The sequence below is a fragment of the Aquarana catesbeiana genome, linkage group LG05, assembly GCF_042186555.1.
Source record: "Aquarana catesbeiana isolate 2022-GZ linkage group LG05, ASM4218655v1, whole genome shotgun sequence".
Classification (NCBI taxonomy): Eukaryota; Metazoa; Chordata; class Amphibia; order Anura; family Ranidae; genus Aquarana; species Aquarana catesbeiana.
In genome coordinates, this window is record NC_133328.1 from 526,217,046 (window position 1) to 526,231,422 (window position 14,377).

At 43.4% G+C, this 14,377-nt stretch overlaps 1 protein-coding gene across 3 annotated transcripts in view; it reads left to right on the top strand.

Moving 5' to 3' along the window:
- The first annotated feature begins 258 nt into the window (after positions 1-258).
- Positions 259-14,377, top strand: part of MTFR1 (mitochondrial fission regulator 1) — a 112,500-nt gene continuing 98,381 nt past the window's right edge. For 2 of the 3 annotated variants that reach the window (XM_073631710.1, XM_073631712.1), the window contains exon 1: positions 259-366. The gene's annotated coding sequence lies outside the window, so the exon portion shown is untranslated. The other variant, XM_073631711.1, reaches the window with a different exon arrangement.

Consider the following 14,377-nt stretch of genomic DNA (forward strand, 5'->3'; position numbering starts at 1 on the left):
TTTATAGCACAAAAAATAAAAACCGCAGAGGTGATCAAATACCACCAAAAGAAAGCTCTATTTGTGGGGAAAAAAAAGGACGTCAATTTTGTTTTGGTGTGACATCGCACGGCCGCGCAATTGTCAGTTAAAGCGACAGAGACAGAAATGATCTTTAACAAGCTATGCGTTCATTTTTTTTAGACCTGGCCAGATTGACAGGGTAGTATTGTGGGCCTGATTCCAGAATCAAAGATGGCCGCTTCATGTAGCACGCACAGGCAGCGTCTGTTCCAGGCCCTGCCCACCCACTCTATTGGCAGCATGGCGCACTGCCGGTGACGTTGGGAGAATTTGCCGCCGTCAGGGCTGGTGTTAGAAGCGGAGGTGAGTGTTACCGGCAAGGCGGGGAGTTGGCAGGATTCTGGTAGGCAGTGACGGGTGCTGAGGGGGTGGAGTGCGGCGGGGAAGAGTTGTGCTGACTGGTCACAGCTGTCGGTGAGGAGAGCGGCATTGAAGGTCAGGTATGGAGAGAAGAGGTAAGAGTGTGTCTATGAGCTCTATGTGTTCTGTGCTGAGCTCCCAGTCAGCGGCCTTCTATAGAGGGGACTCCGCTACTGCAATCCACAGGCGGACATTCCTGTGTGATCCATTGGGAATGTTGGCTGATTCACTTCAAAGAGAACCTGTCACACACGGACACCATTCTATTCTGGCTTAGAGTGCAACCATGGAATAAAGGAGGGTTCTAACCCTGTCAGCTTTACTTTTGCCCCCTGTTTCCTATTTCACTTCCTGTCTCCTAGCCAAAACAGGAAGTGAGAGGAAATCCCTGTTTTTTTTTTTTTTTGTCTCCAGGGTTACCATTACTGGTGTTCCCATTGGAGGATTTTCCTCTATTCCTGTTCTGGTGACAACCCAAAGTTTAGGATTTTTCTTTCACTTTGGGTGACAATGGTCACCAGGACAAATAAGGTGAATCCTCCCTATTGGGAGCACAGACCGCAATACGATTAAAATTTCCCGTAATTTGTAGACTATATAACCTGTGCGCAAACCAATCAATATAGGCTTATTGGGATTTTTTTTTTTTTTTTTTTTACCAAAAACATGTAGCAGAATACATATTGGCCTACATTTTTATTCAGAAATTTAGATTATTTTTTTTGGATGTTTTGTAGCAGAAAGTAAAACTTTGTTTTCAAAATTGTCAGTCGTTTTTGTTTATAGCGCAAAAAATAAAAAACACAGAGGTGATCAAATACCACCAAAAGAAAGCTCTATTTGTGGGGGGAAAAAAAGACATCAATTTTTATTTGGGTACATTGTTGCATGGCTGCATACATCTTGTGTTGAATATACAGAAGACATTGGGTACAGCTAAATACCAATGAAAACCTTTGGTCCCATGACATACAGACAGGAGGTTATACATTCCACAAAATAATACAAGATACAATGCGCTAAAATGATATAGCTCTGTAGTGCCATGGGTCTCAAACACAGAGGTACACCATACCAAGACTTCAGAGCTTTGTTATATACAGGGTTAGTACCCCAAAACAGCATAAAATGCACACGAAAAAAAAAAAATCCTCAGGTGCCCAGCAATCAGTATCGCCATAAATCATACAAGTAAGATATAAAGGAAAGAAGCCGGAAGGAAAAGAAGCCCTAGGCCAGTGATGGCGAACCTTGGCACCCCAGATGTTTTGGAACTACATTTCCCATGATGCTCATGCACACTGCAGTGTAGTTGAGCATCATGGGAAATGTAGTTCCAAAACATCTGGGGTGCCAAGGTTCGCCATCACTGCCCTAGGCCCTCAATTGTGAGTTGAAATCGTTGGCTGGGAAGATGTAATGGATACATTCATAGGAACAGCCCACATCTCCAGATTTGCACAAATTGATGCTGTTTATCATTGATAATGCTTGCAATTTTCTCATGGAGCATAATCCAATATGCTTCACCCTTTGCAATAAGAGTGTGGGTCGTATCATGATGTTAGCAGCTAAAAAGGATAAAGAACACTGGCCACTGAGAAGAGCAGGGTGTTCCTGGTGGTAATTCCCTTAGCAATGCTATTTGAGGCAGTTGCAATAAGGGTAGAGCAGTCACATGACGAGCATGGAAAAGACCTTGTTCCAAAATTCCCTAATCCTTGGGCACTGCCACCATATGTGAAGCATATAGCCCTGTAAAGAGCATTCTCAGAAGCAATTTGAAGAGGCATTTGGGTGCATTTTAGCAAGGCAAGATGGGACCAAATACCATCTTGTCAGGGCTGGCTGAGGATGGCTTCAAGGAGGCTTAAAATCGAAAATACCAAAGAGTCCAGCTCAAGATCCAGACTAAGATCCCTCTCCCATGCCAACATATATGATACGTTTTTGGGAGAGGCAGGCAACAGCCTATATATTGCAGATAAACCTCCCAGCGAACCCTGGTCCTGAGTACACCACTGTTCGTATGCCATCAAGGAGGGAGGATCAGGTGTTTAGGGCCAAAAAGAATGCAAAAAGTGGGAGATTTGATAAAAACAGAACTGTTCAGTCTGAAGCGTCTCTATAGCAGTTATGTAATGTTGAACAGCGAACAACAGAATATTTAAAAAAATAAAACAAGTAAAAATGGCATAGACAAAAATGATTTAGCAAACAAATGCTCTGATGTGTAGTGATTAAATAGACTCTGCGCCAAAAAAATATAGTAGAGAAAAAAAACTAAACGGTAAAATTTAAGCTGCTCCCCTGATTTTAGCAAAGTGGTCAAATGCAAGTGATATTAGATACAGGGGGTCCCCGGGTTACAAACAAGATCAGGTCTGTAGGTTTGTTCTTACCGTATATACTCGAGTATAAGTCGAGTTTTTCAGCACATTTTTTTGTGCTGAAAGTGCCCACCTCGACTTATACTTGAGTCAAACACTTTTCTGCAGCAAAAAATTTCATTTTCCGAACCGAATTTGGGGCTCTGTATCTCAGGGCCACTTTGTGCTAGGAACCCCAAATTTGGTGTGTAAACCCAGTGGTACTGGTACCACAACATATCCAAAGCTGGGGTTCCTAGCGCTAAGTGGCCCCGAGATACGGGGCCCCAAAATCGGTTCGGAAAATGTCATTCTCTGCTGCAGAAAAGTGCATGACATTTTCTGAACCGATTTTTGGGGCCCTGTATCTCGGGGACACCTGGTGCTAGAAACCCCAGCTTTGGATATTTTATGGTGCTAGTTCCACTGGGATTGCATACCAAATTTGGGGTTCCTAACACTAAGTGGCCCCAAGATACGGGGTCCCAAATTCGGTCAACTGTGTCCATCTGCAGCAATGTCATTTTGGGACCCTTTGGGTTCAGAGACCCCAAATTTTGGCTGCAGCTAGGGGGCATCTAGTAACCCTTAACTACCGAGTTTGAAGTTCGGGGGACCTATGGCTGCAAATGGGCACAGTGAGGCTGCAAATGGGCATTGTTGACCCTCTTTTCCACTTACAGTAGCTGTGCATTTCTCACCCTCGTCTTATACTCGGGTCACTAAGTTTTTTTCCCATTTTTTTGTGGTAAATTAGGGCCTCGACTTATACTCGAAATGACTTATACTCGAGTATATACGGTAAGTTGAATCTGTTTGTAAGTCAGAAGAGGTACATTTTTTAAGTGTAGCTCCAGCCAAAAAAAATGTTTTAAGGTTCTTGGATAGCATAGGGAAGGGTTATCACCCCTGTAATGTTTGTTTTGCGGTCTGTGCACCTCTTCAGAAGATTTCACCTTACTTTCTGTCCCAATGACAATTGGATTTTGAACATTTTGGGTTATTGTGGAAACAAGGATTGATGATAAAGCATCAATGGAGGTATCTTTTTCCCATAATAACTCTTACAGGAGTGAATCTCCCTTCCTGTTGTCTCCCTCCATTTGTAAGTAGGAGTCGTTTGTAAGTCGGATGTTTGTAACTAGGGGACCGTCTGTAGAGGGCGCTAGTAAATTAGCTGGTGGTGATAACAATATTGTGATAGACTAATTATACAATTGCCGTACTTAAAAAGCTATAAGTATAAATACCAAAAGTCGTCGAAACGTAATAGATTACAAACATTTTTATATTTATATATATATATACACTACCGTTCAAAAGTTTGGGGTCACCCAAACAATTTTGTGTTTTCCATGAAAAGTCACACTTATTCACCACCATACGTTGTGAAATGAATAGAAAATAGAGTCAAGACATTGACAAGGTTAGAAATAATGATTTGTATTTGAAATAACATTGTTTTTACATCAAACTTTGCTTTCATCAAAGAATCCTCCTTTTGCAGCAATTACAGCATTGCACACCTTTGGCATTCTAGCTGTTAATTTATTGAGGTAAGCTGGAGAAATTGCACCCCACGCTTCTAGAAGCAGCTCCCACAAGTTGGATTGGTTGGATGGGCACTTCTGGCGTACCATACGGTCAAGCTGCTCCCACAACAGCTCAATGGGGTTCAGATCTGGTGACTGTGCTGGCCACTCCATTACCGATAGAATACCAGCTGCCTGCTTCTGCTGTAAATAGTTCTTGCACAATTTGGAGGTGTGTTTAGGGTCATTGTCCTGTTGTAGGATGAAATTGGCTCCAATCAAGCGCTGTCCACTGGGTATGGCATGGCGTTGCAAAATGGAGTGATAGCCTTCCTTATTCAGAATCCCTTTTACCCTGTACAAAGCTCCCACCTTACCAGCACCAAAGCAACCCCAGACCATCACATTACCTCCACCATGCTTAACAGATGGCGTCATGCATTCTTCCAGCATCTTTTCATTTGTTCTGCGTCTCACAAACGTTCTTCTTTGTGATCCAAACACCTCAAACTTGGATTCATCCGTCCACAACACTTTTTTCCAGTCTTCCTCTGTCCAATGTCTGTGTTCTTTTGCCCATCTTAATCTTTTTCTTTTATTGGCCAGTCTCAGATATGGCTTTTTCTTTGCCACTCTGCCCTGAAGCCCAAAATCCCGCAGCCGCCTCTTCACTGTAGATGTTGACACTGGTGTTTTGCGGGTACTATTTAATGAAGATGCCAGTTGGGGACCTGTGAGGCGTCTGTTTCTCAAACTAGAGTCTCTAATGTGCTTATCTTCTTGCTTAGTTGTGCAACGCGGCCTCCCACTTCTTTTTCTACTCTGGTTAGAGCCTGTTTGTGCTGTCCTCTGAAGGGAGTAGTACACACCGTTGTAGGAAATCTTCAATTTCTTTGCAATTTTTCGCATGGAATAGCCTTCATTTCTAAGAACAAGAATAGACTGTCGAGTTTCAGATGAAAGTTCTCTTTTTCTGGCCATTTTGAGCGTTTAATTGACCCCACAAATGTGATGCTCCAGAAACTCAATCTGCTTACAGGAAGGTCAGTTTTGTAGCTTCTGGAAGGAGCTAGACTGTTTTTAGATGTGTGAACATGATTGCACAAGGGTTTGCTAATCATCAATTAGCCTTCTGAGCCAATGAGCAAACACATTGTACCTTTAGAACACTGGAGTGATAGTTGCTGGAAATGGGCCTCTATACACCTATGTAGATATTGCACCAAAAACTAGACATTTGCAGTTAGAATAGTCATTTACCACATTAGCAATGTATAGAGTATATTTGTTTAAAGTTAGGACTAGTTTAAAGTTAGCTTCATTTAAAAGTACAGTGCTTTTCCTTCAAAAATAAGGACATTTCAATGTGACCCCAAACTTTTGAACGGTAGTGTATATGTGTGTATGTGTGTGTGTGTATATATATATATATATATATATATATATATATATATATATATATATATATATATATATATATATATATATATATAATTTTAGAGGTCGACCGATATTTGGCTTTTTTTACTTAATCGGCATCGGCCGATTGTGCTGATAAAAAAAGCCGATTCAGCAGGACTTGCAAATGACTTCTGTAATTGAAGTCAATTACAAGTTGTCTGAAGTTTTCTTCTCTCCTCCTCTGGGCAGCCTGCCAAGTCTGATAAGAAGATACATTGTATCTCTTTCAGGTTCTTTTATCAATAGACTGAACTCCGTGGAGAAGTTTTCAGGTTAACCATTTAAAGACTAAATCTTTTCTGACACTTGTTGCTTACAGGTAACAATCCTGTATTTTCTGCTATAAAATCACTTAGAACTCCCAAACATTATATATATATATATATATATATTTTAGCAGAGACCCTAGGGAATAAAATAGCGGTTGTTGCAATATTTTATGTCACACGGTATTTGCGCAGCGGTCTTTCAAACGCATTTTTTTTTTTAAAAATACACTAATGAAATTAAAAAAAAAAAAAAAAAAAAAAAAAAAAAGCAGTAAAGTTAGCCCATTTTTTTTTCGTCCAAAAGTTTTGATTACCTGTTTTTGTGTATTTAATATTTAAGATATAGTTATTTTTTTTTAATCTAAATTCTACATACAAGTGAACTGATTGGAGGTTTGTTTTGTTTAATAAATGTTTAAATATAAAACATTTTCTGTATCACTTATTACTTAAGGCTGCTTCCACACTGGAGCGGGCATGCGTTGACTGTAAAACGCTGTTAATTTTAGCGGCGCTTTACCATAATTTTAGTGGCGCTATTCGGCTGCTAGCGAGCGCTTATAACCCAGCTAGCGGCCGAAGAAGGGGTTAAATGCGCCCCTGAAGCGCTGCTGCCGAAATGCTTTGCAGGCACTTCGGCAGCGGTGCGCATTCATTTCAATGGGCAGGAGTGGTGGAGCAGCGGTATACACCGCTCCAAAGATGCTGCTTGCAGGACTTTTTTTTAACATCCTGCCAGCGCATCACCTCAGTGTGAAAGCACTCGGGCTTTCATACAGACTGCAGGGGAGCCGTTTTACAGGCGCTGTTTGTAGCCCAAAAGCGCCTGAAAAACACCCCAGTGTGAAAGGGGTCTAATTGTTAGATTTTATGAGATGAAGGGGGAAAAAAAAAAATCGGCATCATATATCGGCCATCGCGATTTCTAAATATCCGCTTTGGCATCGGCCAGAGAAAAACCCATATCGGTCGACCTCTAATAAAAAAAAAAAAAAAAAAAATATATATATATATATATATATATAATGGGTGGTGCAGTGGATAGCACTTTCGCCTAGCAGTAAGAAGGGTCGCTGGTTCGAATCCCACCCACGACTCTACCTGCCTGGAGTTTGCATGTTCTCCCTGTGCCTGCGTGGGTTTCCTCCGGGTACTCCGGTTTCCTCCCACACTCCAAAGACATGCTGGTAGGTTAATTGGATCCTGTCTAAATTGTCCCTAGTATGTATGAATGTGAGTTAGGGACCGTAGATTGTAAGCTCCTTGAGGGTAGGGACTGATGTGAATGTACAATGTATATGTAAAGCGCTGCGTAAATTGACGGCGCTATATAAGTACCTGAAATAAATATATATATAATTTTTTTTCACTTATTCTTTGTTTTTGTGTAATATAAAGTCCCAATTGAGAAAAAAACTATTCTATTGTAGACAGAGTGATCTTCTATGTAGATAGTGGGAATTCCTTCACCAAGATAAAAAAACGACACCCCACAGTGCTGAGTATAAAATCTGCCTACCAGATGCAAATGACTTCTTTAATTAAAAAGGAAGTCGTAGAATGCTTGTGCAGCATTGTGCCAGCTCAGATTGTTAGACATGGGATATATAAAACACAATAGAATTGTCCATAGCGTAATACAGTTTATTAAAAGCATGAAACATAGCCAAATGACCGCTTACATTTGCTGGTGCCTACCCGAAACTGGGGCTGCTAGCTTGTCGGTGTTAAGGCTGTGCATGGATGCCGTAACCTACCTCCGTGGTCGGCGTGCGTTCCACCCAACGATAGCAACAACCAGGAAAACCGGATATGGTGTAAGGTACCGCTCTGACGTACGTTGGTTAATACCGTCTTCAGGAAGCGTACCTTGGTCACTGGGAGACATGTCCTTTATAGTGAAAAGGGGCGGGCTAGTGGGCGTGATGATTACACATCAGGGAAGATGGTATTGTATGGTTGTAATTCAAATGAATTGCATACGGCTAGGAAAACCTTTATTTGCACTTCATTTGCTCTGGTCATGAAGGGGACAAAACCTTCCAGAGCTCAAGCGGTTAACCTATTTTGTTGCACAACCTTTTTAGGCCTTGTATACAGCTGCTGGTAAATGTATGTTTAGGAGCAGTGGGGCATTTTTTTTCAACTGCTCCTGAACTCATCCAATGTTATCTTATCAGTACATGTACACAGGTTCGTTTATAGTAGTTTCTAGGCAGTTGTGTTTAGAGGCTTTTTTTGGAACCCAAAAAAATGCGTTTAGAGGCAGGCATTTTTCATTTTTGGCTATTTTTGAAGAAAAAAAACCAAAAACAATTCTAAAAGCAAACGCAGCATGTAAACGTGGCTAAACGGCCGTTTTTATACGCTGGTTTCTAGCTGTCAAGTTAAATCGTTCAGGAGAGGTTGAACAACGTCCCATGTACATGAAGCCTTAGAGGCAATTGTAAACAAGCGTTTTTTTTTTTTTTTTTGTTTTTTTTTTTTTTGTAGCTCTGAGAACAATAATTCTGTACCTATCAACAAGTTGTTTGGCCACTCTTCTCAAGCAAACTGCTCCTAGATGTCCTAGTTTTAAAGTAGATATTGATCAATATGGGTTTTTCTCTGGCCGATGCTGATATTTAGAAATCGCGGTGGCCGATATATGATGCAGATTTTTTTTTTTTCCCTTCATCTCATAAAATCTAAGGCCCCTTTCACACTGGGGCGGTGCGGGCACCGGCGGTAAAACGGCGCTATTTTTAGTGACGCTTTATCATTTTAGCGACGGTATTCGGCCGCTAGCGGGGCGGTTTTACCCCCCTGCTAGTGGCTGAGAAAGGGTTAAAACCACCGCAAAGCCAGCGCTATGCCGGCGGTGTAGCCGCGCTGCCCCATTCATTTCAATGGGCAGGAGCGGTGTATACAACGCTCCTTCGCCTCTCCAGAGATGCTGTTAGCAGGATTTTTTTTTTTTTTTTTTTTAGCGTCCTGCCAGCGCACCGCTCCAGTGTGAACACTGGAGACACAGCAGCGGCTGTTTCAGGGCGCTTTGCAGGTGCTATTTTTAGCGCTGTAGCACCTGCAGTGTGAAAGGGGTCTTTCAGTTAGACCCTGGGGTGTTTTTCAGGCGCTTTTGGGCTAAAAATAGCACCTTTAAAGTGCCTGCAAAACGGCTCCCCTGCAGTCTGTGTGAAAGCCTGAGTGCTTTCACACTGAGGCGATACACTGGCAGGATGTTAAAAAAGCATCTTTGGTGCAACGTATTCCGCTCCTCCACCACTCCTGCCCATTGAAATAATGGGCACCGCTGCCAAAGCGCCTGCAAAGTGCTTCGGTGGCACTGTACAAGCGCATTTAACCCCTTCATCGGCCGCTAGCTGGGTTTTATAAGCGCTCCACTAGCAGCCGAATAGCGCCGCTAAAAGTATTAAGGTACTCAAGCGCTAAAGTGAATATATAAAACTGTAAAATAGTGTGTAAAGTAGTGTGAAAAATAAATAAACTTATATATAAAAAACTGATATAAAAAGTACAAGCGCATTTAACCCCTTCATCGGCCGCTAGCAGCTGGGTTATAAGCGCTCCGCTAGCAGCCGAATGGTGCTGCTAAATTGACGGTAAAGCGCCGCTAAAACTAGCAGCGTTTTACCGTCAACGCCTGCCCGCTCCAGTGTGAAAGCAGCCTTAACCACTTCAATTCCCGCGTATAGTAATATGACGGCCACAGATGGGATCTCCCATCCTGGGTGGCCGTCATATGACATCCTAGGCTTCCCGGCCATCTAGGGGGCGCGCGCTCAGGACCCGGTGCGCGTGCCCGGCGGCCGCGATGTCCGCCGGGCACCCGCGATTGCCCGTTAATAGAGCAGGACCATGGATCTGTGTGTGTAAACACATAGATCCACGTCCTGTCAGGTGAGAGGAGACCGATCTGTGTTCCCAGTACAGAGGAACACTGATCGGTCTCCTCCCCTTGTGAATCCCCTTCCCCTACAGTTAGAATCACTCCCTTAGGAAACATATTTAACCCCTAGTGGTTAACCTCTTCCCTGCCTGTCACATTTATACAGTAATCAATGCAATTTTATAGCATTGATCGCTGTATAAATGTGAATGGTCTCAAAAATGTGCCAAAAGTGTCCGATGTGTCCACCATAATGTCGCAGTCATGAAAAAAAATCGCAGATCGCCGCTATTACTAGTAAAAAAAATAAATAAAATTTTTTAAAAATGCCATAAATCTATCCCGTATTTTGTAGACGCTATAACTTTTGCGCAAACCAATCAATATACGCTTATTGCGATATTTTTGGTAAAAAAAAAAAAAAAAGTAGAAGAATACGTATCGGCCTAAACTGAGGAAAAATTTTTTTTTTTTTTTTTAAATTGGGATATTTATTATAGCAAAAAGTAAAAAATATTGTGTTTTTTTTCAAAATTGTCGCTCTTCTTTTGTTTATAGCGCAAAAAATAAAAACCACAGAGGTGATCAAATACCACCAAAAGAAAGCTCTATTTGTGGGGAAAAAAGGACGTCAATTTTGTTTGGGTACAGCGCCGCACAACTGCGCAATTGTCGTTTAAAGTGCGACAGCGCTGAAAACTAAAAATTGGTCTGGGAAGGAAGGGAGTGAAAATGCCCTGTATTGAACCGGTTAATAAGTGAAGCAGAACATTTCTTACATTTAAACATTTATTAAACAAAATAAATACACAAAAACAGTAATCAAAACTTTTGGACGAAAAAACATGAGCTAATTTTACGGTTTTTAGTTTTTTTTTTTTTTTGTTTGTTTTTTTTTAATTAGTGTATTTTTTCCCAAAAAAACTGCGTTTGAAAAACTGCTGCACAAATGCCGTGTGACATAAAATATTGCAACAACCGCTATTTTATTCCATAATATATTTATATATATATAAATATATTATGGAATAAAATAGCGGTTGTTGCAATATTTTATGTCACACGGCATTTGTGCAGCAGTCTTTCAAACACAGTTTTTTTGGGAAAAAATACACTAATTAAAAAAAAACAAACAAAAAAAAAACTAAAAACCGTAAAATTAGCCCATGTTTTTTCGTCCAAAATTTTTGAATAAAACTAAGTGTCAGAAAAGATTAAGGCCCCTTTCACACGGGACGGATCCGTGTTGATCCGCCCCGTGTTTATCCGCTGCTCAGCGGGGATCGCTCCGCTTTCCCCAGCTGAGCAGGCAGATGACAGGGCGGGACCCGCACACTGTGCAGGGACCGCCCTGTCAGATCTCCGCTCTCCCCTATGGGGGATCGGAGGAACACGGACCGTCTGTCCGTGTTTCTCCGATCCGCTCTGCAGACGGATAGAAAAATAGGATTTTCTTCCGTCCGCAGAATCGGACGAGAGCGGAGCCGGACAACATCGGGTGTTAGCGGATGTACATCCGCTGACACCTGCTATCCCATAGGGATGCATGTATGTCCGTATTTCATCCGAAAAGGGATGGATGAAATACGGACATACTGTCCGCATGTGTGAAAGGGGCCTTAGTCTTTAAATGGTTAAACTGAGAACTCCTACACACAGAGTTCAGTCCATTGATAAGTATAAACATTGTATCTCTTTGGTTCTTTTCTCAGACTTGGCAGGCTGCCCAGATAGGTAGTTGCTCCACAGGAAGTCTTTAGGCAACTTGCATTGACTTCTATTACAGAAGTCATTTGCAAGTCGTGTTGAAGTTTTTTATCAGCACAATCGGCCGATGCTGATTAATTAAAAAATGCCAAATATCGGTCGACCTCTATTTTAAAGTGATATTAAAGCTTTGTTTTTAAAAAAAACAAAAACAAGCATGTTATACAGTGGTTTTGCACAGAGCAGCTCCAATCCTCTTCTCAGGTCCCCCATTGGCGTTCCTGACTCCTCCCCCTCAAGCAGTGCCCCCAGAGAAAGCCGCTTGCCCTGGGGGCACTGCTGCTTGCTCACTCCCAATCTGCTGCTCTATGCATCCATAAGACCCAAAGAGCTGATGCTCGGCCCTGCCTCCCTGCTCTCTCCTCATTGGCTCACTGCTGTGATTGATCTCAGTCAATGAGGAGTGAGAGTCCCTATACAGCCGAGGCAATCGTGAACATTACTGGTTCGGAGGGAGCTGTGGCGATGATTTGGGGGGCTGGTGGGAGCCGCTGCAACCAAGGTTTTTTTTTTTGTTTTTTTTTACTGTCATGCATAGAATGCATGATGGTAAAAAAAACATCAGCCTTTAGAACCGCTTTAACAATAACATGGCTTAAAGAATATGTAAACCCAACATTTCAGATTCCTGTTATGTGCCTGCTTTACCATGTACTTGTATAAAAATGTATCTCGTGCCACATCCTAAAATTTTCTATATGTATTGTCACTATGGGAGGGGTGGGCTGACAGCGTCACGCTCTCAGACTCGGACATTTAGAGGAAGCTTTGTATTCATTCACAGAATACACAACTCAATTTACATTAGACTTTAAACAGGCAGGTAAGTGTGTCTTGCAGAACAGACATGTCTCCTCTGTAATAATAATAATAATAATAATTTTCTCGAATCGTCTTCCAGGGCAGCATCCGAGAGATAGGCTCCTCCTCCCTAAAACAGGAAACAATTAGTCCACCATTATAAATTTCACAGTCTTACCCGCGTGCCTCAGTTGTTTTGTGTTTCCTCCGGACCCACAGGAGCTGCAAAGAATGTTTATTTTTTTCACTTTTCCCTGTGCTTGTTGCAGGAAACCCCCTGCCAGCATCCCATACAGCCCAATGGGCCTTGGGAGGGCGAGCAGGAGCAGCACTGAGCAACTTTGCTCAAAGCCTGAGATTTCGCCCCTACTGAGGGGTCTGCAATCATCCCCCCAGGCTGCAGGAGGACTCTGTCATCCCCCCCATGCCGCTGCTCTAGGGCCTGCCATTCTGTGTCCCTCTCATATGCTTTCCAGGAAAGCCGTTTCCCTAAGCAACTGTGTCTGGAGGCCGCCGGGGGGATACATCAGCATGTACTGGATGCGCCCCCTCGCCGCCGCCGCCACCGCCACACTCCGATCGGGTAAGTTGCCTTTTACCTTCCATCTAGGTCCCTGGTGGCCGCGGCAGATACCCCCGAGCTAGGGCTGGGAAAAAAATCGATTTAAATCTTGAATCGAGTTGAGAGGTCAAATCGATTCAAAATTTAAGCAAATCGATTTTTTTAGTTTTTTTTTTTTTTTTTTTCACCGCGCCGGTCCCGAGGCGCTGCGGGCATGAGTTTTTAGGCGAGGCCGCGGCTTCGGCCTAGTCTACGGCCGGACGCCGTGGACTAGGCCGAAGCCGCGGCCTCGCCTAAAAACTCATGCCCGCAGCACCTCCGGACCGGCGCGGACACCTCGCCGGGCCCGAAGAGCTGCGGGCAAGGAGTTTTTAGGTGAGGCCGCGGCTTCGGCCTAGTCCGCGAGGCCGGACTAGGCCGAAGCCGCGGCCTCGCCTAAAAGCCCATGCCTGCAGCGCCTTGGGACCGGCGCGGTTTCCCAGGGAAAAAAAAAAAAAAAAAAAAAAAAAAGTTTTTTAAGAAAATCTCCCAGCCCTACCCTGAGTGATGCGGCTGCTCCACCGGCCGCCCGCTCTCTGTGCGGCGCAGTGGCGTCCTCGGCACGCCGCCATACAGGCCGCTACATGGAGACCCTGTGGGTGTACCAAGATGGCGCCGGGCAGAGGCGGTTCCGTTTCCGGGTGGCGGCCATTTTCCTGTAGCCTATCTCCGGGAGGAGATAGAGCGGGACACCCCGGACTTCCAGGGGCGGGAATTTAAAAAAAAAAAGGAAAAAAAAAAAAAAACACAAATATATACACTTAGATTACAAATTAACCCTTGGATACATGCCCTTCCTATCAGTACCATGGAACAATATACCAAAAGACAGCGGCATGTGCAGGTGTGTCCACCAACCTGCACGGGTCGGGCGGGGGCGGAGCTTATGCAGGAAGCAGTTAAAAAGGCCCTCTAAGCAGAGGATCCTGGTGGCTGATCATGTCTGACGCTTCTCCACCCTGCCCTACAGATCCTGCAAGCCAGGACAGCTCCAAGGTAAGCCAGAATACTCTAGTATTATCTCTGTCTTAACCTCTCTACAGAACTGCCTACCTACAGGCAGTCTTTGACCACCTGCCTCACGGGGTTTTTGTTTACTATGCTTGCTTCTAGGCAAAGACCCCCGAGGAAAGGAAGGTGAAAGGCAAAACATGTGCCTCATGCAGCCACAGGCTTTCCCCAGATTGGAAAAAACCTCTATGTCAGAAATGCATAGAAAAAATGGTGGCCAAAGAATCGCAGGGTTTTTTGAAAGACCTGCTCAA